Below are 14,106 nucleotides of genomic sequence, written 5' to 3' on the forward strand. Positions count from 1 at the left end.
ACCGCGACGTCGCCAAACACGGATGCGACCATCATGATGCTGTAAACAGAACCTGAATTCACCCGAAAAAATGACGTTTTGCCATTCGTACAATCAGGCTCGTCGTTGAGTACACCATCGCAGGCCTGTGGTGCAGCGTCAGGGTAACCGCAGCCACGATCTCCGAGCTGGTAGTCCGTGCTGCTGCAAAACGTCGTCGAACTGTTCGTGCAGATGGTTGTTGTCTTGCAAACGTCCCCATCTGTTGATTCAGGGATCGAGACGTGGCTGCACGATCCGTTACAGCAGTGCGGATAAGATGCCTGTCTCGACTGCTAGTGATACGAGACCGTTGGGATCCAGCACGGTGTTCCGTATTACCCTCCTGAACCCAACGATTCCATGTTCTGCCTAACAGTCATTGGATCTCGGCCAACGCGAGCAGCAATGTCGCGATACGACAAACCGCAATCGCGATAGGCTACAATCCGACCTTTATCAAAGTCGGAAACGTGATTGTACGCATTTCTCCTCCTTGCAGGAGGCATCACATCAACGTTTCACCAGGCAAAGCCGGTCAGCTGCTGTTTGTGTATGAGAAATCGGTTGGAAACTTTCCTCATGTCAGCACGTTGTAGGTGTCGCCACCGGCGCCAACGTTGTGGAATGCTCTGAAAAGCTGTCCAGGGTGGTCGAGCGGTTCTAGGCGCTACAGTCTGGAACCGCGCGACCGCTACGATCGCAGGTTCGAATCCTGCCTCGGGCATGGATGTGAGTGATGTCCTTAGGTTAGTTAGGTTTAAGTAGTTCTAAGTTCTAGGGGACTGATGACCTCAGATGTTAAGTCCCATAGTGCTCAGAGCCATTTGAACCATTTTTTTGCTCTGAAAAGCTAATCATTTGCATATCACAGCATCTTCTTCTGTCAGTTAAATTTCGCGTCTGTAGCACGTCATCTTCGTGGTGTAGCAATTTTAATGGCCAGAAATGTATCTGCATTCGCAGTCCATTATATGGTACTCACTAAGTAGTGGGGAAGTAGTTTAGCGATGATACAGAAATTGGGAAGCATGCTGTCGTGTCACTGCCTGGCGTTGAAATTACAGAAAAATTTGTAAAATTACTAAAATTGATCGCAGTATCAACTGTGGTACTAATTACAGTACATCGTCCCATATTGATGGTGTCATTTCCATCCTGTCGCCGGCCGTGTTGGCCGAGCGGTTTTATGCACTTCAGTCTGGAACCGCGCGACCGCTACGGTCGCAGGTTCGAATCAAATTCAAATGGTTCAAATGGCTCTGAGCACTATGGGACTCAACATCTGTGGTCATAAGTCCCCTAGAATTTAGAACTACTTAAACCTAACTAACCTAAGGACATCACACATAATCCATGCCCGAGGCAGGATTCGATCCTGCGACCATAGCAGTCGGGCGGTTCCTGACTGAGCGCCTAGAACCGCTAGACCACCGCGGCCGGCTGTTCGAATCCCGTCTCGTACATGGATGCGTGTGATGTCCTTAGGTTGGTTAGGTTTAAGTAGTTCTAAGTTCTAGGGGACTGACGACCTCAGACGTTTGAACGATTTCTGAACCATCCTGTCCATACAATATGTACGCTGTTGGTGACCACATAATGGTTGAATGACATCACTAGATTATTTGAGATGGAGAGAGTCTTGGTGGGAGCAACATCTTCTGGGGATTGCCATCAGCGAAACAGTGGTCACATACAGGGCTGCAGTACAAGAAATCAATGCTCTTGGTCTCTCCGAAATGGGACACCGAGACCCCATGAGATTACATATAGAGGTCATTTGGACAGTTGTTTTGAAACGATCCATAATGCCGCAGACCCTTCCAGTTTCCATAAGTTGCAATGTCCTTAACATTTTTGTCAATAAGAAACCCCACCTCTGTCTTGTATTACAACCATCCTGTATGTTGTGTCAGGAGCGTAGTTTACACCACGCGATGACCAACTTCCTGTCAGAGGCAATGGATCGAAACGTGTTAATGTCAGTTTATCACCTGACAGTCTGACACAGACCGCATAGTCATGGCACAAAAACAAAATGGATGGCTCTGTACACAGCTGCAGTCATACACGGCTTTGATGTATTACAACAAAAAGTAATGAACCGAACACCAACACTGTCCTTGTTGCTGATTCTCGATAAAGTCTTTCTCCAGTACCGGCGACCATACTTTACACAGGTCCGTGGAATCTACTTCGATCACTGGTCGCCGGCTCCAGTGAACCAATACATTTACAGGTATATTTAAAGGAATCACCACACATGGTTGATGTCAACACGTCGACTGCATTTGTTTCCTGATAAATAGGAAAGTCTATATATGTAGCAAAGTCTTTATAGTTCGCAGTTTTACTGCGTTGGATGTTACAAAACTAACGAGGAGACAGAAAGAGAGAGTGACAGAGAAAGAGAGAGACACTGTGCTGTCAACGAAGGCTCTGACACCATTACACTGTCGTATTTCTGGCGTGGTAATTGTAGCAAAGTGATAAACGAGATTGGGACATAGAGACAGAGTGACATTTATAGACCGTCATTCGATATGGATGAACTGTAGGTCTTATGCCTCTGAGTTTCTTTGTAGAGTTCGTGTGTACTCTGTATACTTGTTAGTTTCCTCCTGCACGTTAGTGTGCAATTTTTCTCGTTTAATAGCTCTCTACCTGTTAGCCTTCTAACCAGTGGAACAGTGCTGTCAGAATGCGATGGGACTTCGAGAGAATTGGCTTGGATCTGTAACCTGACGGGGGACATCTCTTACTCGTCGAAATCAGGTTGATTGAAATGCTCTATATCGAAGATTGGAAGATTCGTGAGAATACGGCAGGTAATGGATACTCTGGCGAAAGAGAAGTTTAGATGTGAGCTCTATACCGATTCGTCTAAGTATTGTGGGCAAACATATGACAGCCTCTCACATACGTCTCACAAGCTGACGACAATCCGAAGAAGTGACTACCTTAGCCTGTGGGAAGCCTAAAGAGACGTCACGCCTGTAATGGCTACCCAGTGAGTGTAATCTGAGTGCAGAAAAGTGACTCTTATGATCAATTTAACTAATTAACCTATCAACTTGATACCAATGGCGTGCCGCCAGGCAATGAAAGCGAAGGAGTGGTACCAATGTGATTCAAGCGTGGGGTCGGTAATCACGCGTTTTTTCGTTGTGGTGAGATCTTTTACCGAAATTTCCATCTCCCACCAATACAGGGAGAGATGACCATCATAATAAAATCGGATGTTTGACAAGCTGCGACACTGTCGCGAATAAAACGGTGACCCGTATATAGAATAAATTTCCATTACTTAACTTTCTATGGTCACAAACTTTTTGTTAACAGATTACCGATTTCGGTCTATAACGACCATCTTCAGATCTGCAACAAAAAAAATATGGGAAAAACATAAATACACTCGCAGATTGTCTACATCTTAAAAACAATAAATAGACCTTAATGAAAAGTACTATTGACATACATATGCATTTGTGCACTTTAAATATGAAGAGGCATACCTATATTTTATAAAAACAATGTCCTAATGTACTGCAGCCATAGTGGCATCGTCAAATGTTAAATGCCAAATCAGCACCAGGATCGTCAAATATGTATTAATAACAGCATTCGCGGGAGTCATGTTGTCCGTAGCATTGCTGTTCAAAACAAGCTGCCATACAGCAGCCACAAGATGTTTGTGTTGTAAGTTCACCAGATGTCGCTAATCTAGGCATACACTAGTTTTCATTGATTAATTGAACACCATAAAATGAAGGGGGGATACAACAATTCCCTCCGAAAGGGGCGGGCTGGCAGCAGCTTAGTACGCTGCTCTACAGCCTACAGACTTTTATTTTAAAAAACGGAAGAAGAAAAGAAACAAGAAAAACAGGCGATAAAACGGTGACGTCAAGTGTAAAATGGCGGAAAAATGCGGAAAGTTAAAACAGAAAGCAAAAAGGGGTTGGCAACGTTAATAAAAGACACAGGAATCAGACAAGGAACATAGCGCACACACAATTAAAAAAAAAAAAACATGGCGACAGTCTGGTTTCTGTTCGCAAGAGATAAAAGGCACACTCAGCGACAGTATGATGGCCGTTCGCAACACTTCCAAAAAAACACAACACGGAACACCCACTGTAAAACACTCATTGTAGAACACTCAATGTAGAAACTGCACGAAAGTGGCGGCACAAAGATGACACTCCCGAGCCAAAGGCAGATGGGGGGGAGGGGGTGGGGGTGGGGTGGGGGGGACCTGGAGGAGGGGGAAGAACAAGGAGGGATGAAGGGAAAACACGGAAAAGGGGGGGGGAGGAACCAAGGAGGGAGAGGACCAATAAAGGGGGAGAAGGGCAGATTTTTTTTTTTTTTTACTTTATCGTTATTTTGACACCTGAACAATCAGGTAGGCTGGCAGCAGCACAATACGCCGCTCTTCAGCCGAAGAGAGTACAAGGAGATAAACAAAGAAGAGACATCACTTAGAAAAACGGCAGGAAAAAACAGGAGACACATGAACATAAAAGCACAAGAAGCCGTTCACACTGGATGACAATCCACACTACGAACTGTTGACCCGACGCACAAACACTGAAGAAGACGATGGCACTGCTGAACAATGGAGTGTGACGGCGAAACTGAACACTAAACATGACGGTACACACGATACACTGATGGCGGTGATCTCCGGCGCGCGAATGTCCACTGAGCGTGTGCGAGTCCGGGGACCTGCCAAGAAGGGAACAGGGGCGAGGTGGGGGAGGAGGAAAAGAGGATGCCAATGGCTTAGGAGACGGGGGCAGGAGGAGAGGGACAAGGGAGGGGAGGCCCGGGGGACGAGGGGGGAGAAAAGGAGGAGGGATGGAAAAGGGAGAGAAGGGAGGGAGGGTGCCCAGAGGAGTAAGTACAGGAGGAGGGCGGGAGGATCAAAGTTGGTAGGAGGGGTAGATGGAGGGGAGGAGGGCATCATCAGGGAGAGGGAGCTGGCGGAAGCCACCTTGGGAGAGGGTAAGGAGGGTGGAGAGATGGAGACCGGGCGGGACGTGGGAATACAGGCGCAGCAGCGGGCGGGGGTGGGAGAGGATCAGGGAGACGAGCGGGTGAGGAGGATCAAGTTTACGGGAGGTGTAGAGGAGCAGACGCAGTAATGAGCTTATAAGCATTACAGCAATAAAAAGCGATGAAGACGCCAAAATCCAGATTGTTAAAAGGAGGAAGTTACGAGACAGTAATGGACATATGCTCAAGTGACAATATTCTAGGTAATGACAAGAGTAATAAACATCGTTCATAGTTCAGAGATCAATATAAAAACTATAAAACAAATAGTTAAAGAAGCCACAATGAAAGAAAACACAGTGCTGCACACAATCAGCGCTCCTGTTAGCGCTAACGCCAGGGTTACGCACAGGAGGGAGGTGGCTGGAGGAACGTGACCGGCAGAGGGCCCCTCCTACCCTGCGGCACTCCGTTGCAAGAAAAGAATGATAAAATTCCGTAACAGTGCATGAACAACATTATCTAGTTAATGCAGTACATTACGTGAACAGAGAAGGAACAAAAAAATACTAGAATTACGTGTACAACATACAAAAACGAAGTAAATATGTAAGGCACTCTACACTAGGTGAAACTATCAACAAACTATATATAACAGAGGCATTCAGTGAGTAAAGTGAAACATTGTGAAACAAACGAAAGTAGGCATTGTGCACGAAGTAGTTCTGTAAGTTAAGTTGTTTGGTTGGTTATTTCTTTTTTGATTTATGGATTTGAACCTGTTATGATAAATCAAGAGCGTGGCCTTTTTCTACTCTGTGGCGAATACATACACAATTCTCAATGCCTCCTGTGGAATGGCCAGCTTCAGATAAATGCTGTCTCAAAGCAGTTTTGTTCTGTGGCTGTGAGTGTTCTTTAAACCTTAAGTTAAAAGAGCAGCCTGTTTGACCGATATAATATTTCAGTCTTATACTCCAGAGGCATCAAATTTTGTAATACTTCCCTTGCAGTTTATGTTTTATTCGCAGTTTTAGGGTGTTATTAACCTGAAAGCCACCTCTGACATCAGACTTTTTAAAACATTTTTCTATTTGCAGAAACATTTTTCCGTTAATTTCGTAGGCATGGTTTTCGTTCTATCTTTACCGGTTCTATTTGTGTGTGTGTGCGTGTGTGCGTGCCTGCTGTTTGTTATACGTTTCCTTAGCCTACTGTAGGGCAGCGTGACGTCATTTACAGAAAAGCCGTTAGCTACCGCAATCTGCTATAAAATGCTGAGTTCTTTACGTTTTTCGATTTCGTCCAAAGGTAGACGAAGGAGTCGGTGAACCATGGAGGTGAAGAAAGCCTTTTTGTATTAGGGAGGATGGCACAAACTGGCATTCTTGACACTATCTGTACAAGTAGGTTTTCTAGCAAGGGCTTTAAGTCCACTATGTCGATGCCAGCAAAACGCATATGACAAGATTTGGCAGGACAATCTTGTGTACAAAGTGCTGACATGGACGACCATCCCTGACGTCTATGTCAAGATCGTGGATAATTTCCTCCACGTAAGAACCTTCCTGGTTACTTAGTAAGGAAAACGCTTAGGCTTACGTCACACATCGATGGGTACCCCTCAAGGCTTTGTTTGTGTTGTCTCCCGTCCTCTTTAACATTTATGTTAATGACATGTCAGTCATCCCACACTGCCACCTGGCGCAACACTCCAATGATGCGGCACTCTATACGACCAGCCCGCAACACGGACCAACTGATTGCTTGTCCCCAGAGGTGGGTGAACAAAACAGTGACCTGGTGTCTTTCAAACAAGATTGCCCTGAACGCTGCCAAAACTACAGCAGTCTACTTGAACAAACAGCCCCAATCGTTCGCCACAACATCACTATTGGAGGCGTCCAGGTCCCATGGTCCCCTGATACTAAATATCTACATGTCCAGATGGTTAAAAAACTGCTCTTCCATCGACATGCAGAATACGTCACCCAAAAAGGACATAAGCTGATAAAAGTGTTGTACCCAATGTTAACCTGCAGGGAACTGAACCTAGAAACTATGGTCTGACTGTACCGGATGGTTGTCCACCCTTCCCTCATCTATGGCTCCACTGCATGGGACACGATTAGTGCCTCCCACATGCAGACCCTCCATCGCCTCCGAATAAGATGATTCGGTGGAGCCTGCATGCCCCTCCCCTCAAGAGGGTAGTTATCCTCCACGAGGAAATGGACGTGGTCACTCTGAAAAGGGAGAGAAGGCAAGGCATCTCTATGGCGAAGTGGATGCCTTGTGCGCAACGGTCGCTGGCTTACAGTACATTGGCACCACGACTCCCTGACACTGGCACCACCACCCGGTTCCTCTCTCCATCCTTGAGGAATCAGATTCCAGCCATGGCTAATGATAGCCCTGTTATGGTCACTAATGATGTGTCAGTGTTGATATGCCTACTCGATATGTGTTGACCATCATAAGCCACCAACATAGCCACCTAATGTAGTTGTGCTACCAATTGCCTGCACCTTGAATTTCCACTGCCAGAGAGTGGTATGGAACTTCAAGTCCCACCCCCACACATTCAACATGCACTCCAGTGGTTTCCTTGGAATGACATGATTGTAGGATAGAACAGTATTTCAGTACTTCAACCTACCACTTAGAAAAAAGGTGCAGTGGGACATTGGGTCACTGTTTTAATACACTCCTGGAAATTGAAATAAGAACACCGTGAATTCATTGTCCCAGGAAGGGGAAACTTTATTGACACATTCCTGGGGTCAGATACATCACATGATCACACTGACAGAACCACAGGCACATAGACACAGGCAACAGAGCATGCACAATGTCGGCACTAGTACAGTGTATATCCACCTTTCGCAGCAATGCAGGCTGCTATACTCCCATGGAGACGATCGTAGAGATGCTGGATGTAGTCCTGTGGAACGGCTTGCCATGCCATTTCCACCTGGCGCCTCAGTTGGACCAGCGTTCGTGCTGGACGTGAAGACCGCGTGAGACGATGCTTCATCCAGTCCCAAACATGCTCAATGGGGGACAGATCCGGAGATCTTGCTGGCCAGGGTAGTTGACTTACACCTTCTAGAGCACGTTGGGTGACACGGGATACATGCGGACGTGCATTGTCCTGTTGGAACAGCAAGATCCCTTGCCGGTCTAGGAATGGTAGAACGATGGGTTCGATGACGGTTTGGACGTACCGTGCACTATTCAGTGTCCCCTCGACGATCACCAGTGGTGTACGGCCAGTGTAGGAGATCGCTCCTCACACCATGATGCCGGGTGTTGGCCCTGTGTGCCTCGGTCGTATGCAGTCCTGATTGTGGCGCTCACCTGCACGGCGCCAAACACGCATACGACCATCATTGGCACCAAGGCAGAAGCGACTCTCATCGCTGAAGACGACACGTCTCCATTCGTCCCTCCATTCACGCCTGTCGCGACACCACTGGAGGCGGGCTGCACGATGTTGGGGCGTGAGCGGAAGACGGCCTAACGGTGTGCGGGACCGTAGCCCAGCTTCATGGAGACGGTTGCGAATGGTCCTCGCCGATACCCCAGGAGCAACAGTGTCCCTAATTTGCTGGGAAGTGGCGGTGCGGTCCCCTACGGCACTGCGTAGGATCCTACGGTCTTGGCGTGCATCCGTGCGTCGCTGCGGTCCGGTCCCAGGTCGACGGGCACGTGCACCTTCCGCCGACCACTGGCGACAACATCGATGTACTGTGGAGACCTCACGCCCCACGTGTTGAGCAATTCGGCGGTACGTCCACCTGGCCTCCCGCATGCCCACTATACGCCCTCGCTCAAAGTCCGTCAACTGCACATACGGCTCACGTCCACGCTGTCGCGGCATGCTACCAGTGTTAAAGACTGCGATGGAGCTCCGTATGCCACGGCAAACTGGCTGACACTGACGGCGGCGGTGCACAAATGCTGCGCAGCTAGCGCCATTCGACGGCCAACACCGCGGTTCCTGGTGTGTCCGCTGTGCCGTGCGTGTGATCATTGCTTGTACAGCCCTCTCGCAGTGTCCGGAGCAAGTATGGTGGGTCTGACACACCGGTGTCAATGTGTTCTTTTTTCCATTTCCAGGAGTGTATTATTATTATTACCTATGCTTATGTTTCTCCCAGCAGCAGCTATCCACTTTTAGGTCGGTAGGAGGCTACTCCTCTGTACTTTAGTAATGACTTGCTGTCCTGTAATTATTACCACCCAGCCATCTCACAATAAAGCTATTGGCTGGACTGGCTGGAATAACCCTTCAGTGGCAGACTAACGACGAAAAATGCACCCCAAATCTAGCATTGTTGACGAAATTGGATGGAGCTACTTCCAGTGCTCGATCACTGGCAATTCAAATTGTGTACAAACTCAACTGTATGCAAAATAATAAAATCTTAGGTCCATACTGTCCAGCAGCCCAGCACAGACTGAGTCTTTTTCCCACCAATTTCCAGATAGGGGCAGGGCCAACAACGCCCTGTGTTGTTGTTGTTGTTAACAACAGAAGTGGGCCTCTGGACCTCAAGGAGAAAACTAAATATTTGTTTTTCCCGCCAATAAATACGAAAATCCAGTTTTGAATTTTCCATCTAAATTTCAATTTCCCGCCATTTCAAGCGGAGGAGGCAGGAGAGGTGAGGGAAGCATCAAAACGGATACAGGATTAGTGAACACAGGGTTGTCGTAGCGAGACTGAATACTGTAACCCCTAAGCCCTCCAAAAATAAACGAAAAATATACCTATTCAAAAAAGCAGACAAAAATTCACTTGACGCCTTCCTGAGAGACAATCTCCACTCCTTCCAAATTAACAATGTATGTGTAGATCAGATGCGGCTAGAATTCAAAGAAATAGTATCGGCAACAATTGAGAGATTTATACTAAATAAATTAACAACCGACGAGCTGATCCTCATTTGTAGACAAAACGAGTGAGAACACTGTTGCAGAAACAACGAAACAAACATGCTAAATTTCAAGAGACGCAAAATCCCCAAGATTGTCGGTCTTTTACAGAAGCTCGAAATTTAGCGCCGACTTCAATGCGAGATGCATATAATAGTTTCCACAATGAAACTGGCAGAAAATCCAAAGAGATTCTGGGTGTATGTAAAGTATGCTAGCGGCAAGACACAATCAATGCCTTCTCTGCGCGATATAAATGAGGATACTATCGAAGACAGTGCTGCCAAAACACAGTCACTAAACACAGCCTTCCGAAATGCCTTCATAAAAGAAGACAAAGTAAATATTCCAGAATTCGAATCATTTGTCTATTGACAAACAGTCAACATGAATTTAGAAAACATCGTTCTTGTGAAACACAACTAGCTGTTTACTTGCATGAATTGTTGAGTGCTATTGACAAGGGATTTCAGATTGATTCCATATTTTTGGATTTCTGGAAGGCTTTTGACACTATACCACACAAGTAGCTTGTAGTGAAATTGCGTGCTTATGGAATATCGTCTCAGTTATATGACTGGATTCGTGATTTCCTGTCAGCGAGGTCACAGTATGTAGTAATTGATGGAAAGTCATCGAGTGAAACAGAAGTGATATCTGGCGTTCCCCAAGGTAGTGTTATAGGCCCTTTGCTGTTCCTTATCTATATAAATGACTTGGGAGACAATACGAGTAGCCCTTTAGGTTGTTTGCAGATGACTCTGTCGTTTATCGACTACTAAAGGCATCAGAAGATCAAAAAAATTGCAAAACGATTTAGAAAAGATAACTGTATGGTGTGAAAATTGGCAATTGGCCCTAAATAACGAAAAGGTGAGGTCATCCACACGAGTGCTGAAAGGAATCCGTTAACCTTCGGGTACACGATAAATCAGCCAAATCTAAAAGCCATAAATTCAACTAAATACCTAGGAATTACAATTACAAATAACTTAAATTGGAAGGAACACTTAGAAAATATTGTGGGGAATGCTAACAAAAGACTACGTTTTATTGGCAGGACACTTAGAAAATGTAACAGATCTACTAAGGAGACTGCTTACACTACGCTTGTCCGATCTCTTTTAGAATACTGCTCCATGGTGTGGGATCCTTACCAGATAAGATTGATGGAATACATCAAAAAAATTCAATCAAGGGCAGCACATTTTGCTTTATTGGGAACAGGGGAGAGAGTGTCACTGAAATGATACAGGATTTGCGGTGGGCGTCGGTAAAACAAAGGCGGTTTTCGTTGTGGCAGAATCTTCTCACAAAATTCCGACCAACAACTTTCTCCTCCAAATGTGAAAATATTTTGTTGACACCGACCTACATAGCGAGAAACGATCACCATGATAAAATAAGGGAAATCAGAGCTTATACAGAAAGATACAGGTGTTTGTTCCTTCTGCACACTATACGAGATTGGAACAATAGAGAACTGTGAAGGTGGTTTGATGAATCCTCTGGCAGGCACTTAAATGTGATTTGCAGAGTATCCATGTAGATGTAGCTGTGGAAGGGGAGGGCTGGGGGTCTCCCAAATATGGGGGGTTAGTTAATTTATCGATTTAATTAATTAGTGAATCAAATTGATAGTATGGGAGGAGGCTATTCAAATACTTCAGGCCTGATAGTGTACTTGTATTGGCGAAGGATAGGGGGAGGGTTGGAGGTTTCCATAAGGTGGAGGAGGAGGAGAGGGAAGGACAGAGTGGGCTGTGGATACAGGGGATCATAAATCACCACCAGAGGCTCAAAAACAACTTAGCAGAACAGTAGGTTAAGGGGAGGGGGAGGGGCCATAATTCAATCAAGTACATACCTGAATGTATGCAACACGCACTAACAAAATGCACCAGAATGAAGTTTGTGCCACTACTCAGTTCATTATCACATAGGCTTTAAGGTATTTGCTTGCATGTTTGGCTGCTCCCAAAGGTGGGACCTAGGCATTGTTGTTGTCCATAGAAGGTCCCAATTTTTCAACATCACAGCTGACACAAAAGAACTGCTTTCCCATTATAACCCCCTAGCAGACCTATTATAGCTACACTCATCCTTAGCCATTGCTTACACCACCACTTTATAAGGGTGCGTCCTCCACACTCATGTTTGTCCTACTGAAATTGAGCCACTCTCAACACTGCACGTAGCAAGCGGCTACACGGGTAGCAGGGGTTGTGTGTCGTGGACTGAGCAGTTGTTTAGGTTAGATGGCCTCGGGCAAGTACAGAAATGGCAACAGCCTCAAAGGGTGCGGGACAAAGTCAGGACATTCGGGGACCAAGCAGCAATCGGTATTGTAACTGTAAACTGTCGAAGCTGCATTGGTAAAGTACCGGAACTTCAAGCGCTGATAGAAAACACCGAAGCTGAAATCGTTGCAGATACGGAGAGCTGGCTGAAGCCAGAGATAAATTCTGCCGAAATATTTACAAAGGCACAGACGGTGCATAGAAAAGATAGATTGCATGCGACCGGTGGTGGCGTGTTTGTCGCTGTTAGTAGTAGTTTATCCTGTAGTGAAGTAGAAGTGGATAGTTCCTGTGAATTATTATGGGTGGAGGTTACATTCAACAACCGAGCTAGGTTAATAATTTGCTCCTTTTACCGACCTCCCGACTCAGCAGCATTAGTGGCAGAACAACTGAGAGAAAATTTGGAATACATTTCACACAAATTTTCTCAGCATGTTATAGTCTTAGGTGGAGATTTCAATTTACCAGATATAGACTGGGACACTCAGATGCTTAGGACGGGTGGTAGGGACAGACATTGTACTGAGTGCACTATCCGAAAATTACCTTGAGCAATTAAACAGAGAACCGACCTGTGGAGATAACATCTTGGACCTACTGATAACAAACAGACCCGAACTTTTCCACTCTGTAAGTGCAGAACAGGGAATCAGTGATCATAAGGCCGTTGCAGCATCCCTGAATATGGAAGTTAATAGGAATATAAAAAAAGGGAGGAAGGTTTATCTGTTTAGCAAGGGTAATAGAAAGCAAATTTCAGACTACCTAACAGATCAAAACGAAAATTTCTGTTCCGACACTGACAATGTTGAATGTTTATGGAAAAAGTTCAAGGCAATCGTAAAATGCGTTTTAGACAGGTACGTGCCGAGTAAAACTGTGAGGGACGGGAAAAACCCACCGTGGTTCAACAACAAAGTTAGGAAACTACTGCGAAAGCAAAGAGAGCTTCGCTCCAAGTTTAAACGCAGCCAAAACCTCTCAGACAAACAGAAGCTAAACGATGTCAAAGTTAGCGTAAGGAGGGCTATGCGTGAAGCGTTCAGTGAATTCGGAAGTAAAATTCTATGTACCGACTTGACAGAAAATCCTAGGAAGTTCTGGTCTTACGTTAAATCAGTAAGTGGCTCGAAACAGCATATCCAGACACTCCGGGATGATGATGGCATTGAAACAGAGGATGACACGCGTAAAACTGAAATACTAAAAACCTTTTTCCAAAGCTGTTTCACAGAGGAAGACCGCACTGCAGTTCGTTCTCTAAATCCTCGCACAAACGAAAAAATGACTGACATCGAAATAAGTGTCCAAGGAATAGAAAAGCAACTGGAATCACTCAACAGAGGAAAGTCCACTGGACCTGACGGGATACCAATTCGATTCTACACAGAGCACGCGAAAGAGCTTGCCCCCCTTCTAACAGCCGTGTACCGCAAGTCTCTAGACGAACGGAAGGTTCCAAATGATTGGAAAAGAGCACAGGTAGTCCCAGTCTTCAAGAAGGGTCGTCGAGCAGATGCGCAAAACTATAGACCTATATCTCTGACGTCGATCTGTTGTAGAATTTTAAATGTTTTTTGCTCGAGTATCATGTCGTTTTTGGAAACCCAGAATCTACTCTGTAGGAATCAACATGGATTCCGGAAACAGCGATCATGTGAGACCCAACTCGCTTTATTTGTTCATGAGACCCAGAAAATATTAGATACAGGCTCCCAGGTATATGCTATTTTCCTTGACTTCCGGAAGGCGTTCGATACAGTTCCGCACTGTCGCCTGATAAACAAAGTAAGAGCCTACGGAATATCAGACCAGGTGTGTGGCTGGATTGAAGAGTTTTTAC

The sequence above is a fragment of the Schistocerca serialis genome, chromosome 1 (assembly GCF_023864345.2).
Source record: "Schistocerca serialis cubense isolate TAMUIC-IGC-003099 chromosome 1, iqSchSeri2.2, whole genome shotgun sequence".
Classification (NCBI taxonomy): Eukaryota; Metazoa; Arthropoda; class Insecta; order Orthoptera; family Acrididae; genus Schistocerca; species Schistocerca serialis.